At 38.2% G+C, this 22,727-nt stretch overlaps 1 protein-coding gene across 10 annotated transcripts in view; it reads right to left on the bottom strand.

Moving 5' to 3' along the window:
- Positions 1 to 22,727, bottom strand: part of NCOA1 (nuclear receptor coactivator 1) — a 203,635-nt gene that overhangs the window by 175,402 nt on the left and 5,506 nt on the right. For 9 of the 10 annotated variants that reach the window (XM_043469211.1, XM_043469212.1, XM_043469219.1 and 6 more), the window contains exon 2: positions 14,567 to 14,569. The exons of the other annotated variant lie outside the window; for it this stretch is intronic. The gene's annotated coding sequence lies outside the window, so the exon portion shown is untranslated. The remainder of the gene's footprint in view (positions 1 to 14,566; positions 14,570 to 22,727) is intronic. 10 annotated transcript variants of the gene reach the window in all.

A 22,727-nucleotide genomic window follows, 5' to 3' on the forward strand; every position in this document is an offset into this window, starting at 1 on the left:
CCATCGAGTCAGTGATGCCATCCAGCCATCTCATCCTCTGTTGTCCCCTTCTCCTCCTGCCCCTAATCCTTCCCAGCATCAGGGTCTTTTCCAATGAATCAACTCTTCACATGAGGTAGCCAAAGTATTAACAGTTTCAGCTTCAGCATCAGTCCTTCCAATGAACACCCAGGACTGATTTCCTTTATCATGCACTGGTTGGATCTCCTTGCAGTCCAAGGGACTCTCAAGAGTCTTCTCCAACACCACAGTTCAAAAGCATCAATTCTTCGGCGCTCAGCTTTCTTCACAGTCCAACTCTCACATCCATACATGACCACTGGAAAAACAATAGCCTTGACTAGACGGACCTTTGTTGGCAAACTAATGTCTCTGCTCTTTCATATGCTGTCTAGGTTAGTCATAACTTTCCTTCCAAGGAGTAAGCGTCTTTTAATTTTATGGCTGCAATCACCATCTGCAGTGATTTTGGAGCCCCAAAAAATAAAGTCTGACACTGTTTCCCGATTAGATAAAGCTAAACTTGGTGGAAGAAAGGTAGGGACAGTAAAACTCTTGTACTCTTAACAGTAATGTCTAAATTGGTATTCTTTAGTAAGTAATGCCATATTACTTTTCTAAGTTGAAAGCCATATACTATTCAACCAGTGATTCTAATCCTATACAAACACACACACACCCTACATTCTCTCTACACAATCTCACACATGTTCACAAGAAACATGTTCAGGAAAGTTCATTGCAGGATCGGCTAATGATAAAAAAAAAAAAAAAAAAAAATTGAAAACTACCTAATAATCAACCAAAGGAGAAAAGGTAAATAAACTATGGTGTAGCCATGCAACAGAAAAATGTTGAGGAAAAAAAATCATACTGCAAGAGTGCACTGCAGTATAGTGTGTATTGAAAGTTTAAAAATATGCAAAACAATTACATTATTTATGGAAACAAATATATTCAAGTCAGTGTTTACCTCTGAGGAATGAAGGGGGGTGGGAAAGAAAAGGGTACACAGAAGGTTCAACTCCACAGTGTTTTACTTCTATCAAAAAAAAAAAAATCTAAGGCAAATAGAGGAAAACGTTAAGATCCAAGAACCAGTTAAGTTATAAGTTGGATGGGTAGTACATGGAATGATTTTTCTACTATTCTTTAGTCTTTTCTGAATATTTCAAATACTTCTTATCTATTCAGAATATAGAGAGATCTGAACTGGGTGGACTCTATTTAACAGAGTTAATACCTGACCAAGAGTAGGTAAAGCCAGTAAAGCCTGTGACAGAAGACTGTTTTCACAAGACCTATTTCCATCAGGGAATGTGAGAGCCATATGCACAAACCATCTAATTATATCCCTAATAACACTGCAAAAATGGAGGCATTATTCCCATTTGGAAGATTTTAAAAATTAAAGTCAAAGAAATTGGGTGACTTGGCTATGGTCACAGAGCCAATAAGAGAAGAGCACACATAATCTGCAGCTGTAAAGCAATGTTTATAACAACTCTGGTGTTTCAAAGAAATGGGACATGCAGCCTAGTAACTCTTGTTAAACAGGGGTTTCACCTGATCACAAGCTCAACAGGAGCTCCAAAGAGGCTATGGTTACCAAAAACAGCTTAATTATGGGTTATATTAAATAAAAGGGAAAACAAAAAATTATCAGTCGATTATACTTTGTACTACTACACACATAAGTGAAGTACTGAGTTTAATTTTAGGCTCCAGGTTTTTAAGAGGACATTGATAAAATGAGGACTTGTTACCAAGGGCAACATTCCAGATGAATAAAGAATAAACGTTGTACCCATTAGAGCTTTTTAAAGCTAAACTGAACTGCTTTAGGAATGTAAGTATTTTCCTACTATGCTGGTGGATACAACGCTCCCATTTAACCATAAACACTGTGGGCTATGATGTGCCTAAGATAACTCAGGCTGCTGTAACAATATACCATGAACTGGGTGGCTTTACCAACAAACTGGCAAGTCCATGTGAAGGTTCCAGCAGATCTGATATCTCAAAAGGGCCCTTTTTTCTGGTTCATGGACATCTGCCTTCTTGCTATATCCCTACATGCTAGAAACAAGAAGGCAAGCTTTCAGTTCTTTTCTTATAAGGACATAATCCCATGAGGACTCCACCTTCATGGCCCCACCTTCTCATACCAAAAGGCCCCACCTTCTAATACCAACACATGGGGGTTAGGGCTTTAACATAAGAATTTTGATGACAGACAAAAATTCAGTCCTTAACATGATGTAATCACCAACACCTTTTAACTTAAAACTTCTACAGGAAAAACAACTCTTTAAAACAGTCAAGGCTCTAACTGCCTTTTCCCTCTGGAACATATTTATAAAATTACTTTTGATTAGGTAAGATTTCTTAATGTAACGACTTCTCTATAGTACAACACACTCATGAACTAACCAACTCTGAAAGTGTCGAAGAGGAAACTGAAAGCTCTTCTTTCACAAACACTGAGGGATCTACTCTGATAAGAGGTTGGACTATACAATCAATAAGCCTCCCCCTAATTCTCACAGTCTATGATTAGTGCAAAGATTAATATAGCTTTGTTTAAAAAAAAAAAAAAAAAGAACTACATTTAAAACCAACAAAGTACTCATTACCAAGGAGTCAGAGGTGAAACTAATGAAGAGGCAGAAAATCATATACTAATTAAAATATTACCCAGTGAGGTGAACCAGAAGGTCCCGCTGATATGTGTGTGTGTGTGTGTGTGTGTGTGTGTGTGTGTGTGTGAAAGATAATGAGCTTTATCTCTACTGCAAAAAAGAAAAAAAAACAAAAACCACCTTGGACCTATATCAAACCATACAGAAAAATTAGCTCAAAATGGATGAAAGGCCCAAATGTCACTGCTAAAACTATAAAACTCTCAGGAAAAAAACAGCATAAATGTTAATGACCTTGGATTAGGCAAGGATTTCTTAGCTATGACATCAAAGTACAAGAAGAAAAACTAAACAAATTGGGAGTTCATCAAAATTAAAATTTTTTGTGTTTCAAAGGAAACCACAGAGAAAGCGAAAATACAATACACATGATGGGAGAATATATTTGCAAACTGTTTATCTGATATAAGACTTGTATCCTGAACATATAGTAGTCCCCTCATCTGAAGCGGATGTGTTCCAAGATCCCCAGTGATGCCTAAAACTACAGACAATACCAAACCCTATATATATTGGATTGGACAAAAAGCTGCTTGCTTCGATTTTTAAATAAAAATTAAAGACACATTTTTCACTTTTCACCAAGAACTTTATTGAACAACATATTCATAATTCGCCATTTTGTTCCACTACCTTCTGTCATTTTCCAGGCAACTTCATAATTCCATCTTCCCAAAACTTTTTATCTTTTTGAGCAAAGAACTGTTCCAGGTGCCTTTTACAGCCTTTCAGGAAATTAAAATTTTTTCCATTAAGAGAATTCTGTAAAGACCACAATAAATGGAAATCCAAAGGTGCAATGTCTGGTGAATCTGGCAGATGAATCAGAACTTCCCAGCTAAGCTGTAAGTTTTCGCCTGGTCATCAAAGAAACATGCAGCCTTGCTAACAGTCTTCCTGAGAGAAGATTATGTGTTTTCTGTTAACTAATTCTGGACACTTTTCATCGAGTGCTGCTTTCAGCTGGTCTGTACTGGAGGCAGTACTTATTGGAATTAATCATTCAGTTTTCTGGAAGGAATTCATAATAGAGGACTCCCTTCCAATCCCACTGTAAATACAACATCACCTTCTTTGGATGAAGACTGGCCTCTTATGTGGTGGGAGGCGGTTCATTTCGCCTGCCCCACAATCTTCTCCAATCTACATTACTGTACAGAATCCACTTTTCATGGCCTGTCACAAGTTGCTTTTTTTGTTTTGTTTTGTTTTTGTTTTTGACAAGTTGCTTTAAAAACAGAACAGTTTTGTTACACTTACTTAGAGAATCACATTTGGAAATACCATCAAGAAGGGTTGTTTTGGTGGGGTTTTTTTTTGTGGGTTTTTTTTTGCATAATTTATGTGGAACCCAAACATCAAAGCTATGAACATAACCACAAATTATTTTCAGTGTTTGATTTGGATATTTTGAGTATGTCCGGCTCTCTCTCGTGTGGTATAACGTTGATTGTTCTCAATGTCTCCATTTGATCGCTATCAACTTCAACTGGTCTACTTGACTGTGGAAGGTCCTGACCGTGGAAGGTCTCATCCAGTGAGAAATCTCCAGCATGAAACTGCAAACCACTTCTGAAATGTTCAATCAGTCACAGCATCTTCTCCATACACCGCACAAATCTTTTCTTGCATTTCAGTTGATAAAATAAAGCAAAATATGTCAGAAAATGTAGTTTTCTCTTATCTACACTATTAAAATGGCTACACAGAAATTCACCAATTTTGCTAAGTTTTTTTTTTTTTTAATGCACACTGTTATGACAGCTGTCACAATACAATCTAACAAAACTGTTTCAAATGAAGTTAAAGACAACTAAAGGTTATTAGACCCATCTTACCAGAAAAACCAAATGAACCTTTTGGCCAACTCAACACTATGTTTTCTCCTGTGCCTACATGCCCATGATACATACCCAAGATAGAGTTTTAATTTATAAATTAGACACAGTAAGAGACTAATAATAACAAATAATAAATTATAACAACATACTAGAATAAAAGTTATGTGAATGTGGTCTCTAGCTCTCAAAATATCTTACTATACAAATGTAATGCCTTTTCTACTTTTTTTTTTTTTTTGAATGCATTGCACAGTTTATTTCCAGACAAAGACAGTGTAAAGTAATATAAACAAAAGGCAGACCTTTTGTTCACTTCTGGGAACAAACTGACCCTTTACTGTGCAACAGAGAGTCAGTGAGGTCAAAACTATTTTCACAATAGTGATAAAATGTTATTTATGTCAACACAATGTGTTCATCATTGCTATTTTCAAATGACTCAATAAATAATTTACAAAATGTTTCCATTTTTATATCAAATGCAGTAAATACCAATAGTTTTAACCCACATAAACAAAAGTTCTTTGGGTAATTTCAACGAGTTTTAAAAATGTAGAGCAGAAGACCATATCTGAAAGCTGTGTTAGGTAAGAAAGGAAACAGATTAAGAAGTGTGCTGACTGTTTATAATAGCCAGGACATGGAAGCAACCCAGATGCCCATCAGCAGACGAATGGATAAGGAAGCTGTGGTACATATACACCATGGAATATCACTCAGCCATTAAAAAGAATTCATTTGAATCAGTTCTAATGAAATGGATGAAACTGGAGCCCATTATACAGAGTGAAGTAAGCCAGAAAGATAAAGAACATTACAGCATACTAACACATATGTATGGGATTTAGAAAGATGGTAATGATAATCCTATATGCAAAACAGAAAAAGAGACACAGATGTACAGAACAGACTTTTGGACTCTGTGGGAGAAGGTGAGGGTGGGATGTTTAGAGAGAACAGCATGGAAACATGTATATTATCTAGGGTGAAACAGATCACCAGCCCAGGCTGGATGCATGAGACAAGTGCTCGGGCCTGGTGCACTGGGAAGACCCAGAGGGAGCGGGTAGAGAGGGAGGTGGGAGGGGGGATCGGGATGGGGAACACATGTAAATCCATGGCTGATTCATGTCAATGTGTGACGAGACCCACTACAGTGTTGTAGGGTGGTTAGCCTCCAACTAGTGAAAATAAAAAAAATAAAAGAAGTGTGCTGAAAGTCACCCTAGGCCCTGAAGGTTCCCACGCCCCCTCCCAAAGAAGATGCAGCTGCCCAGGACAGAACTGACAACACACAGAGACCCCCGTCCTGGGCTCCGAGCATCATCACCTTCCTAGAGATGCTTCATCCTGGAGAACTTTCTCCAGCAATCCACACACGGAGAGAGCAGGGGAGAGTTGGCCTTGGAGGGAGCAGCTCCCAGGAGACGGAAGGCAGGTGGTGCTAGGTGGACACCAGAGAGGCAACGCATGCGAATTTATCATGTATGGACCACCTGCATTGACCAAAGAGGTTGTATAGTTGCAGGGACAAGGCTGGGAACACTGGCCAGGTGGGAAGCATGTACCTAACCTGGAAATAGGCAGGAAGTGACAGAAGTGGCTGGAGGGAGCAACCACACCGTCTGTCATCGTGCTAAGTGAACGTCTTTAAAAGGTGCGTGAGTTGGAGCACCATGGTGCCCACAGTTAGAGGTGGGGGAGAAAAAAGAACCCAGGAGAGACACAGAATCCCGACTGGAGGGCCAGGAGCTGAGAGAAGAAAGTTCTTCAAAAGGTGCAGAGAGATCCACGGGGTCAGCGCCACAGGCTCAAGTCCCATGGATGTGTCCTGAAGGGTACATGCTCCATCACATTAAACCAACAATAGAAATATCAGTGATCAATGCCAAATGACCAGCTGGTTTCCGCTTATTCAGGGCCCTGACTGATTGGGACCTGCCTGCTTATCAAGAGATTTCACTGCCACTCAGCTCAGTTATGAAGTTTGTCATCATTTGACAACTACTGTTTGGAGCAATAACCACAGGCTGTGAGCTACACTCACACTGGAGTTTGTATCATGAAGAACCTGCCCGTATCGGGCTCCTAGTGGAGGAGACAGCAAATACTTCCAGGGGTGTCCTTGCCTTTTTTGAGTCCCATACAAAATGCTAATCTCTCATACTCTTCATTCCATTGATCCCCTTCCTCTCCCTCCATGCTCACCCTCCACTCTCTCTCCTCACCCCAAGCCTTTATGCACAACTCTTTTTCTGATGACCGATTACCTCTTCCTTCACGGCCCTCAGTAATATTCCAGGGACACACTGTGGCCTGTAACTGCCCTTCTTCGGACTAATCAGGCAAATGATTTATAGGGCTGATCAGTGCTAAAAGAAAACAGGGGGTCTCTCACTTCAGAAAATTAGCAAGAACCACGAGGCAAGGACAGCAGAGCATTAGACCAAGCCTGGGGCCCTTTGAGGCTGCTCACTGTTGTGCACCCCAAAAGCCAGCCCGCACCCTGCGACATGGAGACAGGAGTGAGCTTACTGACCATCAGCCCAGGGCGGAAGAGAACCATCAGTCTGTGACCCCTTAGCTTGTCATAAGCAGGGGATGGGCTCTCATCCCTGACTGTCCCCAACGGGACCCAGAATCTCACCAACACCCCATAAAGGAAATCACTAACACGTGTCAGAGCAGAAATTGCAAATGAAACTTAACAGTAAAGAAAAGCAAGGATCCTGAATGTTAATTTTAAAAACCAAACTGAAGTTGTGAAGGGTGCTTCATGACCACAAAACTACACTCTGAATCACAAAAGCCTGCACAGCAGGCCTGGTTTTGGGACAGGTGTGGTCAGGGCAGCGCGTCCTCAGGGGGGATACTGTCAGCAAACAGAGAGATGAAACTGAAGGGGAGCCAGCTGTGCCCAGGTTGTAGCTGAGAGGAGGATGCCTCCCCGCACCCCAAGGTAGCCTCTCTAAGTCCTGAAGGAAAGAGGCTGTTGCTCCGTACTCCCCTCTCTTGGCTTCTACTTTCCTGAAAGATCCCTGAAGTCAGGAGGCACTCCTCTGAAGTAGGGTATTGTATCAAAGACTAAGCAGCTAAAACCATAGCTGGGTTAACTGGCAAAGAGCTGAAAAACCCCAGGCAAAAGTATAAATGGGGGAAGAAATGGACCCAAAGAGGCAGGGAGGCCACACAATCAGAAGAGTTATCACCTGAGGAGCATCTCTCAGTCAAGGAGACTGGAGCTGGCAAGTAAATCCCCCAGCTTCCTGGTGCCATTTCCTGTGGCTCACACCCCACCTCCGACCCTGTGCCCCCAACCCCAGCATCCAATGAACCACAAGCCAGAAAGCAACTGAATCCCAGGGTGAGAAAATCAGAAGTCTGATGAGTTCGATCATAATGAAACGATCCCAGAATAAAATACTGCCCACAGCAGTTCAAAAAAGGTACCCTCTTTCCCATCCAAATGGAGACAGAGGGCATCACTGTGTCATACCAGAGACAATGAAGGTGCACAGGCCACATTCTACCGAAAAATCAAGAGAAGAGCTTTTACGAAGCTCTTATCATCTACTGTGGCTGCAACTTTCACAATAAGAGGTGTGACCCCAAAACCAGCAAGAATTTCTTTTTCCTTCTTTACAGTTTCACAGATAGGAGATTTATTCTTATCGTATATCTTCACAACATCGGCATTTTCTTTTTCTTTCCTCATTAGGTGAAGAACTTGCATGTTTCCACTTAAAGGAAGCGTCTCTCTGGCATGTCCAAATTGCCAGCATCCCTACTCTTGCACTTTGGGGCCATTATTGAGTAAAATAAAGGTTACTTAAACACAAGCAACAGTCAATCTGATAACCAAGAGAGCTACCAAGTGACTAATGGGCGGGATAATCTGGACAAAGGAATGATTCACGTCCTGGGCAGGACAGAGTGGGACAGCACGAGATTTCATCACACTACTCTGAATGGTGTGTAACTTAAAACTTATATGTTATTTCTAGAATTTTTCATTTAGTATTTTCAGACCAGTTAACCAAAGGTAACTGAAATTGCTGAAAGCAAAACCACGATTAGGAGGACCACTATGTAAAGAACTCTTAAAATTCAATTATAAAAAAAAAAACAAGTTTTTAAACAGGCAAAAGATGTAGCAGACATTTCTCTGAGAAAGATGTGCAAATGGCCAATAAGCACATGACACAATGCTCAACACCTTGTCTTTAGGGAAATGCAAATCCAAATGATGAGACGCCACTTCACATTTGCTAGGATGACGAGAATCAAAAAGGCATATAATAACAAGTATTTGCAAGGATGTGGAGAAATCAGAACCATCATACACTGCTGATAGGAATGTAAATGATGCAGCTACTTTGGAAACCAGTTTTGTAGTTCCTAAAGGTTAAACATAGTTACTATATGACCGAGCAATTCCACTCCTGGGTATATAAACAAAAGAAAAGGAAACATATTCCATTAAAAAACTTGCACATAAAAGTTAATAACAGCACTATTCACACTAGTCAAAAAGTAGAAATAACTCAAATATATATCAGTAGCCTAACAAGTAAATAAAATGTGGTACATCCATACATGAGAATAATATTTGGCCATAAAATAGAATGAAGTAATGATACATGCCACAATATGAATGAATCTTGAAAATATGCAAAGTGAAGGAAGCCACACACCAAAACCTTATATATTATGATCCTATGATATGTGGGAGGGGGTGGTGGGGGAAGAAGTAAGGAGGAGTGACATGGTCTGCTATTAGCTATGAGAGTTACATAACTTTTCAAACATATAACAAGCCACTGAACTGTATACTTTAAATGAGTAACTTCACAGTATGTGAATCACATTTCAAAAATAATAATAATAATAATAAATAAATGGGAAATCTTTATTGAGAATATCACAATGAAATCCTAGATATTTCACCATAATAAATATACTATGATAATATGATTTCCAAAGAAACAGAAGAAATGCAAGAAGCACAATAATAAGAAAATGATTCCAGGTCAAGGCCTGGGGATTTCTGAAAAACACATTACAAACATGTAGCAAAAAACAAGCATGTATGCCTACACTCTGCATCTCTGGCCCAGGCAGATGTCAGTCATCAATTCACCCTCTGCCATGGAGCTGGAAATGGCCATAAATCTCTTCTCAACACAGTTCTCCAAGTACTCAATACCTACTTACTGTAATTGACAATGAATTACTGAAGGTAAGACCCAAAGGAACTAACTTCACACCTATTTCTCTCTCAGTCTATTACACAAGCAATTATTACTGTTCAGCACTTTAGTGGTGTTATTAATTATAAAATACTTCAGACATACAAAAAAGGCATTCTGCATAAAATAAGTTTAACATACATAACACCCTCACTATCCAAGTAAAGAAATATAACATTACAAATTCAGTTAATGCTTCCTCCACTTTCAGTAAGCATTTAACCTCAGAAAAAGAACTGTGACTACACTCTTGTCTCTCAGTTAAAAATATCTGTATGAAGCCTATACATGTAGCCCTTGGAGTAAAATCAAAACATCACTATTCACCCAAAGACTCTCAAGTGACCTCTGACATGTGACATTTACCACATATGAAACCTCTATCACTGTCAATTTTAAAAGAGAAGGAAACTCTCCCACATGTCAACAGCCATAGTAATGGAAACAGAAAATGACCAGAGGGTTCTTTCCGTCCAAACTTCTCACTATTACTTCTTGTTGAGTCACTAAGTCATGTCTGACTCTTCACTACTACCTTTCCAAAGGCAAAGGCCTCCACTGTCCACCTCTCCCTGTGTATTGTCAGGCCAGCACACGTCTCATTTTTACATCTATATTTCAAGACACTTTCACACACAATATCTCGTTAGTCCTACAAGATAGATAAGGCAGCTATATTTATACCCCAATTTATAGATATGGAAGAACAAAGCAATTAAGAGCACAAGACTGGAGTCACTCAGGGCTTGAATCCCTGCTTCGTTACTTTTCTCACAAAGTGAACTGCAAAATAAAGATACCTGGCTTACTGGGTACTTATGAGAATCAGATTACATGACACATATAAAGCACCAAGCACAGAACCTGGTGTAAAATAAGCAATAAATGAATGATAGTTGCTGCTAGTATTATTGCTGCTATTAATTATGCAAGATCAAACAGCTCCTAAACAAGGAACTCAAGACTGAAACCTAGGTCTTCTTTGAGTCTTCACAACAACTGCTTCATTCTCAAATGATCACCAGGAGTCCTATCTGTACAGAGAAGATGGCACTATTTCCAGGCAATGCTTCCTCTTTCTCATTGAGACACCGTGGTGACTGCTTTAGGATTTTAAGAACAGAAAGCCAATAGCAATACTCACAGTTGATAACTTCACAAAAAGACAACTAGACATTATGTGTGTCTCATAATACAATCTATAAAGTCATCTGGCCTTCTCCCCAGATGAAAACTTTATCAGCCTTCTATATCAAATAATCAATTTACAGGATGGAAAGAGGATAGAAAAACATGTTAAACTGAATAGAAATTCAGATTGTAAGAAATTCTAATAGGACAAACCTTCAACAGACAAAAAAGAGAATGGGGAAGACAGAAAAGGAGACAGAGAGAAGGAATCTACAAATTAAAAAAAAAAAAAAAAAGGACTTAAGACATTTTAATCAATCCTGATGTCAAAAAAACTTTTAAAAATTCTCTCTCCAAAAAGGCAATAGCATTGGCCCCATTATACATCTCTGCTTGAGGAAGAGAACATGCTAGTGATATCACCAGAATATATGTGAATATTTTAGGCTTTGAGACTTTTTTTTTTTTTTTTGTAAATCAATAAACCTGGCATTCTGTTTTTTTAAAAAAGATCAAAACAACACATATAGCCTTTACTCTTCCTACACTACATGTATGATAAAAGTATCATTCTGACGTGTATTTTTAAAGACTAGGTCTACAAGTTCTTAAAATGATCCTCCCCCCTCAACCCCAACCCCCAAATCTACAAGAGAAGACTGGAGCAAAGGTCAAGGGAAAAAACAAACAAGAAAAGTCAGGAAGGAACACTTCTGTGACTGAAGCTTAAAAGAAAACCCACACCATCAACAGGATTAGCTGTCAATAGGGACCTTCCCAGAAGTAACCCTACGATGTGACTGGAGATACCTTAATGAGAATTAGAGCACCTCCCTGTCATCAAGAAGCAGCCCTGCTTAAGGTAAATGAAATGAAAATTTGTCTGAAGTTTCAACATGGGCACATGCTGAATGAAGATTTCTTGTTTATTTCCATATTATTCTAAAAAAGATTTGAGACAGCTCAAAGAATGCATTAGAATTAAAAAGAAAGAAGTGGACAAGAAGGGGGCAAAGAGAAAATGAGGGAGGAAAACGGACCATGCCAGAGGCAAGGTGGCCACACACACTGTGCGCCACAAGGTCTTCTATGCGGGAAGGGCCGCACACCTGACCGGGCTACCTCGCAGAGAGAGAGATATCAAGGGTCAGAAGAGTCACGATGACCATGTAACACAGGCAAACTGGCTGGTCAAAGGAAACGCGGCTATTCCTGGTACCCAGACCTGAGGGGAAAAATTACTACACATTTTTACATGGGTTCTAATGATGATGATAAAAATGATAGCAACTTAAGCGATACATTTAAAAATGGTTAAGATGGCAAATTTTATGTTATGTACATCTTACACAATAAAAAAAGGGGGGGTACAACAGCACCTCGCTTTCTCTTCATGTGTCCTGGACCAGGCATGTTCTAAGCATTTTATATGCTTAAAGTCACAAAATTCTCACAACCACCTTGTGGAGATAGGTACAATCATTATCCCCATTTTATAGATGAGGCCTCAGAACACGGAGGCAGCAAGAGGCTAAATAACACACAACTAGGAAGTTGCAAAGCCAGGATTCAAGCCCAGTAAATCTAGCTCCAGGGCCATAACCATGACATCACCCCTCATCCATAAAGTTGCCTCCCTCTGGGGAAAGGAGAGGCAATTGCCATCAGCCAAGAGCAGTATCTGTCCATTAACTATCAGTTCAGTTTGTGTTCAGTCTTTGTCCTCCGGATCAGCAGCTAACATTAACAGTAGTAGCAATAGTTACAATAACATCAACAACGACACTGAAACAGAGGAGATAATATCCTCACAAGAATTCTACAAGAGGAGTACTTGTAGATTGTAAATTTCATGAAACTGTTTTAACGGCTCTCAATAAAGGCTGACTGCATCACACCAATAATAATTCTGTAAAAGTTATTCTACCCCAGTCTAAAACAATGCAATCAATATATGTGGCTCTCTGGTATTCTGGCTTGATTCAAGTAAAGACTGATTGTTTCTAAAGCAATGGATTGAATGTATGTTATTTAAGCAATTTTCAGAGTCCTGTTTCTGACTACTAGGTGTTTGGTAAGAATTAGGCAGCAACGTAAGTGAATTCATATTTGCTGGAGTGAAGCTATTCTATACTGCCAATTACAGGTAGACTATATACTTTCGTAGCCAATCAAGTACAGAATTAGGTTAATATGCTCTTCGGAAAATTAAGGAACCTAATCACTAAAGACACCTACGTTGCAGCTAACCCAACTCTCCATGGAGATGAGCCAAGACAATAGTTCCTCATAGGGTCAAAATTTTCCTCTGAAAGTGGTTCTGATTCAGCACCAATGTATAATGGGTGAGTGCCCAAATTCCACGCAATCACAAATCACAAACGCATGATTTGGATCTGGAAAATTCTCCAAATAAGAGTTTCTCAACTTTTTATTTCAGCCATAAAATTACCTCAATTAAGTACCCACAGACCATCTACTTGAGATGTGTACCCCGAAGCTCCACAAATGAACTGGGCAGCTATCCAAAGTCATCACATATAAACCAATTAAATATCCAGGGATATCTGTAAATAAATAAGACATAGGTTTTGGAGTAGTAGATATCCCACATCTTTCTTTTTGAAATAACTAGGAAGCAGAATCAACAGTTTACCAAGGCCATCCCTCGTTAGTATAAAATGACTACATCATGAGTATACTAGGGTTAGGAAGCGATTTTAAAAGACAAGCAGCCCAATAGAACATGAAAAAATATGAAAAAAGAAAGTCTTGGGGGAAAATCCAATAAATAAACATCAGAGAGATGATCAACTTTATCAATAGGGAACTTCAAATACAACAATGCTTTATACCATTTTCACCCATCAGACAGGGCCAAAATAGAAATGACCATTAATATCCAAATTGGTAGAGCCTTTGGAGAAATGTTTTGAAAGGACATCAATTTTTTAAATATGCATAACCATTAATTCCATAGGTATGTTCTCATACATATACAAAAACAAGTTCAAACTAGGATGTTTACCAAAACATATCTTGAAACAGAAAAAACTAGTTATTTAAATGTCTATCAAAAGAGGGATGGTTAAATAAACTATGGAAAATATATCTAATGCAAACTATGCAGAATTTCATGTAAAGTAAAATGGCTCCTTCATATTCTAACACAGAAAGATTTTCATGATATTAAGTTTTTAAAAGCCTGTAACAATTCAAAAAGCTTGATCCTGTGGGTAGAGGGGAGGGAAGGAGAGGGAAGCTGACAACAGGGGTCTGAACTGGTCAGGACTCTTTCAGTTCCAAGAGATAGAAATTCAATATTCAAACTCACACAAGTTAGGCAGTTGAGTAGCTCGTTTAACCGGAAAATACAAAGTGGATCTACTTTAAGGTTCAAGTGGAGCCAGAGGCTCCAACGACTCCATGCTTACACATGCAAGTGTGTGAGACTGTATGACTGTACATCTGTGAGTGTGTCTGTGGTCACTCAGCTTCAGTCTGTATGTTGGTATTCTTTCCTCTGGCACACAGGTTTCTTTACTTGGCCAAGCACACGATATCTCACCTTAGCAACTCCAAAGGAATGAACCTGTCCCATGTCCAATATCTGCTTTTCAATCTCAAGGAAGGGGGTCTGAACCTGCTTTGGTCATATGGACATCCTGTAGCAATCACTATTTCCAGAGAAATGGAGTGTTAATAGACCAAGTCTAAGTCACATGCTCACCTCCTGGCCAAGGGGTAGGATACAGCTACACCTGGAAAGGGGGGAAAGGGAACACTACACAGCCTAAATTACCAGCTATCATAAGTTCATTATGGAGACTTTCACCTTTTAATTCTACATACTCCCATTTCCTTGAATTTATTATTTGAATATAGTCATGTATTACATATATGATTTATTTTTTAATTTAAAAATGGAAAAAATACTAGAATGCAGTCAGAAAGAAAGCCTCAGGTCTAAAAAGTTCAGGGTTGGTGATTTTAGAATTAAGTCATAGGGAAAATAAGCCTCATGTATAAATAACAATCTGCACTTCCGAATCCTGGACACTTGGCCAACATTTTAGCCACCAGCCAGTCCTTATCATACCAAGCATTGAAAGACAAACAGAAAATAGAGAAAACATATTTTAATTAATTAGCAATAATATGTTGATAAGAGGATGAGAAAAGACCTCCAGGACCTGTAAAGAGAAATGTTAAGAAATCCTCAGACAGTACCTGGCTTCCAATAGAATCTGAAAGCTCTTTATGTCCTCTCTCACTTTTCTCACCTTATAATCTTAACAGTACATGCAGAAAAATTCTGGATCAGTTTTACTGAAGCCAAATAATCACTTTCTATCTATTTCAAATACCTACTCTAAAGGTGGTAGCAAACCATCTAAACTAAAACAACTTATAGTATCTACTCGTAGAGACATTAGTAAAAATTTCTCCTTTAACTGTCCCAAGAGCTACCATTCAAAACTACAAGTTCTTTTCACAAATAAATTTAATAATAAAATCCCCATTTAAACTGACACACAAAAACAATTCTTCTTCATTTCAATGACTCCAAGCAGGACCCTACCAATTCTAGTATTCATGGCTCTGAAGAAAGCCAGTTTTGCTATACTGTAGTGGGGCAAAGATATTTACTGTCACTGAATATTCATTTCTTGCCCACGTTGCCTAGCTCCACCAAGTAGTGCCCTGTGACTACTTCTGGCCAATGGGTTATAAGAGGAAGTGACATGGGTCACTTCGGTGCCAAAGGCATAGTAACCAAAGAGATTCCATGTTCAGATATTGCACCAAACATTGTACTTCATTATTTTAACTACAGGACCCCCAGACTTCTGAACACAGCCCTTGACAGCGACTTCTTGCGCTATAGGACTTACAAGCCCTCTGAGCAATATGTGATTTCCAATTCAATTTCCCAAATACCCTCAAACCAGTAAAGAGGATTCCTAGATATGTTGTATGAGTATTCCAGTGTTAGTCACTCAGTCATGCCCGACTCTTTGCGACCCCATGGACTGCAGCCCACCAGGCTCCTCTGTCCATGAGATTTTCCAGGCAAGGATGCTGGAGTGGGTTGCCATTTCCTTCTCCAGGGGATCTTCCCAACCCAGGGATCGAACCCAGGTTTCCTGTACTGCAGGCAGATTCTTTACTGACTGAGCTACAAGGGCACACATACAAAACAGGCCTATTTCTCTAAGTACATTAATAAGTACTTAGTAAGTACTATCATGATTTAATCAATGTAATTTGTCAAATATTTTAATATCTACAAGTACAAGACACTGCAGAGGACAGAATATAAAACATGATCCCCTTTGCCATTCTCATACCCTAATTTGGGAGACAGGACGCATGAAAACAAAAAAACTCCAGAGTATAAATGCAGTATAAAGTGTCAAGTTAATAATAAAGAAAATAAATATTAAAAGAGCTCTTTGAAGGAAGGGATTATTTTCAAATTTTACAGTCTGAACACTTAACAAGCAACTTGAAAACTGAGCTGAGCTTTAAAGAATATGCAGAATTTCACAGGATAAGGGAGAACATTCCAGGGAAAGGAAAAATAAAGGGTGGCAAACAGAGAAGCCCAAGGGATGTATAAGGGACAGTGTGCTGACGATTTTACTTTGAGCAGTTCATTAGGGGAGACTAGTGGGAAATGAGACCAGAAAAGCAAGTTGGTGCCAGACACTGGAAAGCTTTAAATGCCAGACTAAGGAACTTTATCTTGACAGTAATGAGGAGCCATTGAAGGGTTTAAACAAAGTAATGCAATGAAAATAAAAATTAGGATGATTGCTCCAAAACAAAATTTAGGACAGACTGAAGAAGCAACTCACAGGGGACAGTGAGACCATTCTGGGGTACTTTCACAAATATCAGGCCTAGATTAGAATGACGACAGTGAGGAAAAAAGGAACAGATCTAAAGAGCTGATAGGACTTGGAAAGTGTTTTTAGCATATGTCAAATCAAACCTTAAGGACTCTGAAGAGCTGAGATTCAGATGCTACAAAGAGGTTAAAAACCACAGCAACTGCAAAGTCCAGCCTACCCAGCAGGGTGTCCCTATACATGAATTGATACTGGGCTCTTCTATACATTCATGCATTGCCATCTCCACAATCATACATAAGATCCACTCTTTTTCACTGGGATTTTGAGGAAAAAAGTGGGAAATGATATCTAAAAGCCGCTAAGTGATAAAGGCCAGGTAGTTGTACAACAAACAGATAGGAGCTCAAACATCTGTAAAGGCCAAAGGCACTGCAATCACATCTATTGCAAAATGGAAAAACAGACTGCAAATCCAGTCATACTGCGGGCCTGAGTAATGACATCAGATATATCCATTAAACTTGGCAAAAGGCTAAGACTGGATGAATGGAGTTATTGAGGTCCCAATCCTTAACAAAAGAGGTTCTTAACCTTTGGGGAGGTCACGGACCCTTTTGGGATCTGATGAATTTCTCTCCAGAGAAAGACTCAGAATTTTGCATATACATAATTTCAGAATGTTCACAGACACCACTCACCCAAAGCCTATCTAAAGACTCTTAGTCCATGAATTCCAATGGTTCTTAAGAACTCTTCCTAAAATTGGTGATTAAGAATTATCTATTATAATAAGCATATTGACTAAAAATGATCTGACTTAATAGGGCATGTATAATTAATAGTGTGTCCTATGTAATATTAATTACATATGTTGTACAATAGATATTTAGTGACAAAAAATACTATGTATGCCAAAATAAATTACAGCAATAATAAGGTCCCCAAAGAGATATACAAAAATGTAATAAATGTAACTTAAAAACACTATTAAAAAAAATGGTATGTATGGTAAATCATTTTACAAGTTATGCAACACTTTTAGTTTAATGGATGTGCTTATAAGCATGGGGCAGATAATGTATGATTAGGGCTTCCCTTGTGGCTCAGCTGGTAAAGAATCCGCCTGCAATGCGGGAGACCTGGGTTCGATCCCTGAGTTGGGAAGATCCCCTGAAGAATGGAAAGGCTACCCACTCCAGTATTCTGGCCTGGAGAATTCCACGGACTGTAAAGTCCATGGGGTCGCAAAGAGTCGGACAGGACTGAGCGATTTTGACTTTCACTTTCATACATAGTACATATTATGTAAGATAAAATGCATGTATGAATACATTTTGATTAGGTAGATCATCGAATGCACAAAATACATGGCAGTGGGATTATTTAGAATATACTTATGTGAAGTACTAGTACAGCATATGATAATAATGTTTCACTGTTCACGTGTAATTTTTCAAGAAACAGTTTAAGTAGAGTTTCAGCTTTGGATGCTGGTGGTGGAGTTGGGAGTCTTAGGAAGAACGTTATCCTCCTTTACTGATTTACAAGGCCTGAGTAATCAGTACTTATACTACAAAGGAAAAAAAAAAGAACCCCTCCTATATAACTGTGGTAAGTATTTTTACCATATATCCCACAGTTAAAAAGGTTTTGAATGAGAAGCCATATATATATATATAAATTATTTATAATTTATATACATTGTCCACTAGACCAATAAATTATGTGCTTTATAAAGCATACATAAAAATGGGAATATAAAAGAATGATGATTATAATATAATTTACCATTTTTAAACATTTACCTATTGATGACACAGCTTGTGCTATCCCTAACAAATATTATTAACACTACCACCATTTTTGTTAAGAAAAACATGTGAAAAGTCAAAGTCGCTCAATCGTGTCCCACTCTATGACTCCATGGACTATACAGTTCATGGAATTCTCCAGGCCAGAATACTGGAGTGGGTAGCCTTTCCCTTTTCCAGGGGATCTTCCCAACCCAGGAACTGAAATCAGATCTCCCACACTGCAGGCAGATTCTTTACCTGTTGAACCACAAAGGAAGTCCAATAAGAGAGCAGCCCATATGAGGAATAACATAATGAACACTAAATTACTTTTTAATTTTGCTTTCACATTTTGTAATATAGCAACTTAAAAGTCTGGTTCTAAATTCAGTTCATTATCATAATAGGTAATTGTTTTATTTGGTTTTAATGGTAATCATAGCCCAAAAACATACTTCACAAAGACGAGTAAGACAAAGGGAAGAACTGCATCACACTTGCTGCACTGAGTAAACCACCACATGATATTCAATCTTCAATCCTGTTCACCATTTATGCAAAAGTCTTTGCTAAAATTCAGATAGTGCATTTCCATATTTCCTGATGACAATCAGTTGTTCTTGCTAACTAATCAGATGGTAATGCCTTTTTAATTAATATATTCTCAGTTTTTACTAGATTTTTATACAGGTCAGAAAATTCTGTTTTCAAGTTTAAGTGTACATATAAAAATATTCTTAAAGTTTTAAGATCATATCATCTTCAGCAATTAAATCCAATAATGATGGAAATAATTCCAAATATCCATTTTGGATGTTTGGAAATGGAAATATCCAAATATCCATTCCAAATAATCTCTCTTCATAACACTGGATTTCACCTTGAAAGGTAGTTACTTTTTGGGTCACTGTTATGAATTTACCAATCATCCTAAAGTGACAGATTAAGTGTGTTAATTTTCATAAATATCAGCTAGGTAGTATATAATTCACAGACACCTGTGAGAGGAAAATGTCAGTAAATTTCAGACATTTGTATCTGAAATTGTGTTTTTGTGAAAGAGAAATTAGTAAGTCATCTTCAGATTAGACAATGCTTAAGTCCTTTGCCTCAAGATGACCAGTTAAACTGGATGAAATATTTTATAAAAGATCTGCATGGTGACTTCCTATTGCAACAATACATGTTAAGAGTCTACTATTTAAATCTAAAAATCTAATTACCCAGGCTCCTATGAACTAAAAAACATCACAGCTGACTGAAAATAAAGAATCTTTCAAACAGACTTCTAGTATTTCTCCCATTTCCCAGATAATTCTATATAAACCCTACTGTAGAGGCCACTGCTCTAAATGTGCCTGGGCTCCCAAGGGTCAAAGCCCTCCATGAGTCCCTTTCAACCAATTTTCCTTACATGCTCTCAAAGTTCAAAGGACTTATCCTTAAAGGTAGTCTAATTATCTTGTATCCATCTCTGAATCACTACCAGTTGGCAAAAGACACAACTGCAGCACATTCTGTGACACCAGTTGTCTTCAACACTGTTCCTTCAGTGTAATGTTGGCTAGCGATTCAGTCAAATAATAGACAGGGCTCGAACAAGGTCCAAGACTTTTCATGACATATCCTGCCTTAAATCCTTTCTGGAACATGGCAGGGCATAAATAAATCAGTAAAATAAATCATGAACTATATTGAGAGCCAGGGGCTTTCAACTTGCATGACCAACCTAACTTATACAGTGACATATATTTACATAAGGAGATGACATTTTTACACTTCAAAAACAAGTCTGCTGCATCATCTTAAGAATGCCAAATGATAACACACTGTTTAAAGAAATAGCTACTGGAAAAAAAAAAAAAGCACAAGCCAACGAAAAAGATTTTGTACTAACTTCTACCAAGAAAAGGGAAAAAAAAGTCTGTTCTCAAATATACATAAAAATGAGTAAGTTCCCAGTGTGGTAAGCCTTACATATGGAATCATTTCAAAAACTATGAAAATATAAAATTTGGGGTGTAAAACCTGCCAAAAAAAGATCCACGTAGATTTGGAAAACTGGCACTTTTCATTTTCTTCCAGATCTACAAATTTCACTGTTCCTCACCACCTCCCTCCATTAAAATCCTTTAATGTCTTACAACTGCACCTAGAACATCTGGTTCCTTCTTCCACTTCAGCTGGTGCCACCTTCCTGCTTACACTTTCCCCCTTCATTACTCCCAAAATAACCCCAAGCTTTTCTGTCCTTTCATCTTTGCTATTTAATCTTCCTGAATATACTGCTCTCCTCCTCACTCACACAGAAATCATCCCCTGCCTTCAATGTTCCTGTCCAACAACAAGCCCTCCACGAAACTTGCTCTGATCTCTCTTAAATGAAAATAATTGCTTGCTCTCCAGATTCCTCAAAGTATACTATTTCAGTACCTCTCTCATCGCACTCATCACATTTAATTAGTACTACAGGTATTTGTGTGTCATCTTATCACCTCTCTTAGGTCATAATCTCTGTAAAAACAGGATCTGTATCTTATCATTTAACTTCTCTATGTTTTCACAACACAGCACCTTGAACAAAGTAAGTACTCTTATAACTATGTCTTGAATGAATGATTGAGTACACCCTTAGAAATTCTAAAACAGATTTCCTGTACCATCTGGAATGGAGAGGGAGGTAGGACTTAAGACTCTACAGAACGAGTATCTTTTCCCTAGCTTCCTCCAAACAAACTCAGCACAGTAAAGCCAGTATTACACATACAGGTATTTTCAAAGGCAAGGACACTTCATCCTTCAACTATTTGGTCAAATATGGTGTGATTATCTGTATATATACAAACACACTCACAACAGAATATCTACTGTTAAACAATTGAGTCTGTGCTTGATAATAAAAATAAGTAAATATTTTAACCATATAGGCAAACTAACAATGCAATATATTAAAGCTATCAGATTAAGACCAACCATTCAAAATACACGTGGAAACACAGAGAATGACCAAGCAATTTATTTCAAATGAAAAAAATACCCTAAGCTCTAGCTATTCAAATACTAACAAAACTTGAGAGGCAGAACTGTATTGCTAAGACTCCAAACCAACTATTCAAAGATAAGCTTACCTAGACCAGAAGCACCAAAGAATCAACATTACTAAGTACAAAGGTGAGATCAGAAACAGCATGAAAATCTTAAAGTGATACTTTCATTAAGTAACTACTTCATGGCTCCTGGGTCATCAGAAAGCAATGGAGACTACAGCTGTCTCTACTGCACAGGGAGACAACAGAAAGGAGTCCAGACGAGAACAGAGGGATACAATGTGGGCAAATGTGGCTAACACGCCTGGAGAGAAGCCAATTTAGAGGTATGTTGGAGATTTCAGGTCTGAAGACCTGGACTCAAATGTCAGCCCTAATACCTACAAGCTGTGCAATCTTATAACAGCCACTTAACCTTCCTTATAAAATGTAACATGCAGAGCATCCATGATACCTGGGTACAGTGTGTCTCAATGTGTCTCAGAGACAGTCCTCAATAAATATTTACTGGCTTTAAAGGATGAGGGCCATACAAGAAAAGCATGTATTTCTCTCCAGGCACTTCTGTGCTTTTTGAGAGCGCAGCCTGAATTAATTTCTGATTAATACCTTATTATAATATCTGATAGCCAACTTTTGGCCAAAAAACAAAAATATTCCTTTCTTCCTAGCTTACACATTATTCAAAATCTTACTAAAATTCTTAAAATTTTAAATCTCTTTGTAATAACTTTAAACACAAAGGGTAACTCTCATTAAGAAGACTGGGAGCCGAATACCTGGGTTCCTGCCCAGGTAAAGACATTATATTACCCATGAAAATTAACATATTTGTCTGGCCTTTGTCTTCTCATCTATAATATTATTAACAAGGTTATTCCAAATTACCATTAAAGCCTCTTTGCTCTAAATCTCGTGGTTCATGCTATCTCAAGGATTTTCTAATCTAATTAGGAAAACCCATTCAACATACACTAATAAGAGAAACTTTTTCAAAAAAATAAATAAATAAAGGAGGAAAGGAAGAAAGGAATTTATTTATAGAACAAACTGAGTAATTGATGCTAAAGGAGTGTGATAAAAATCAAGCTTTCGAGAGAACATAC

Source organism: Cervus canadensis, chromosome 5 (genome assembly GCF_019320065.1).
Source record: "Cervus canadensis isolate Bull #8, Minnesota chromosome 5, ASM1932006v1, whole genome shotgun sequence".
NCBI classification, from domain to species: domain Eukaryota; kingdom Metazoa; phylum Chordata; class Mammalia; order Artiodactyla; family Cervidae; genus Cervus; species Cervus canadensis.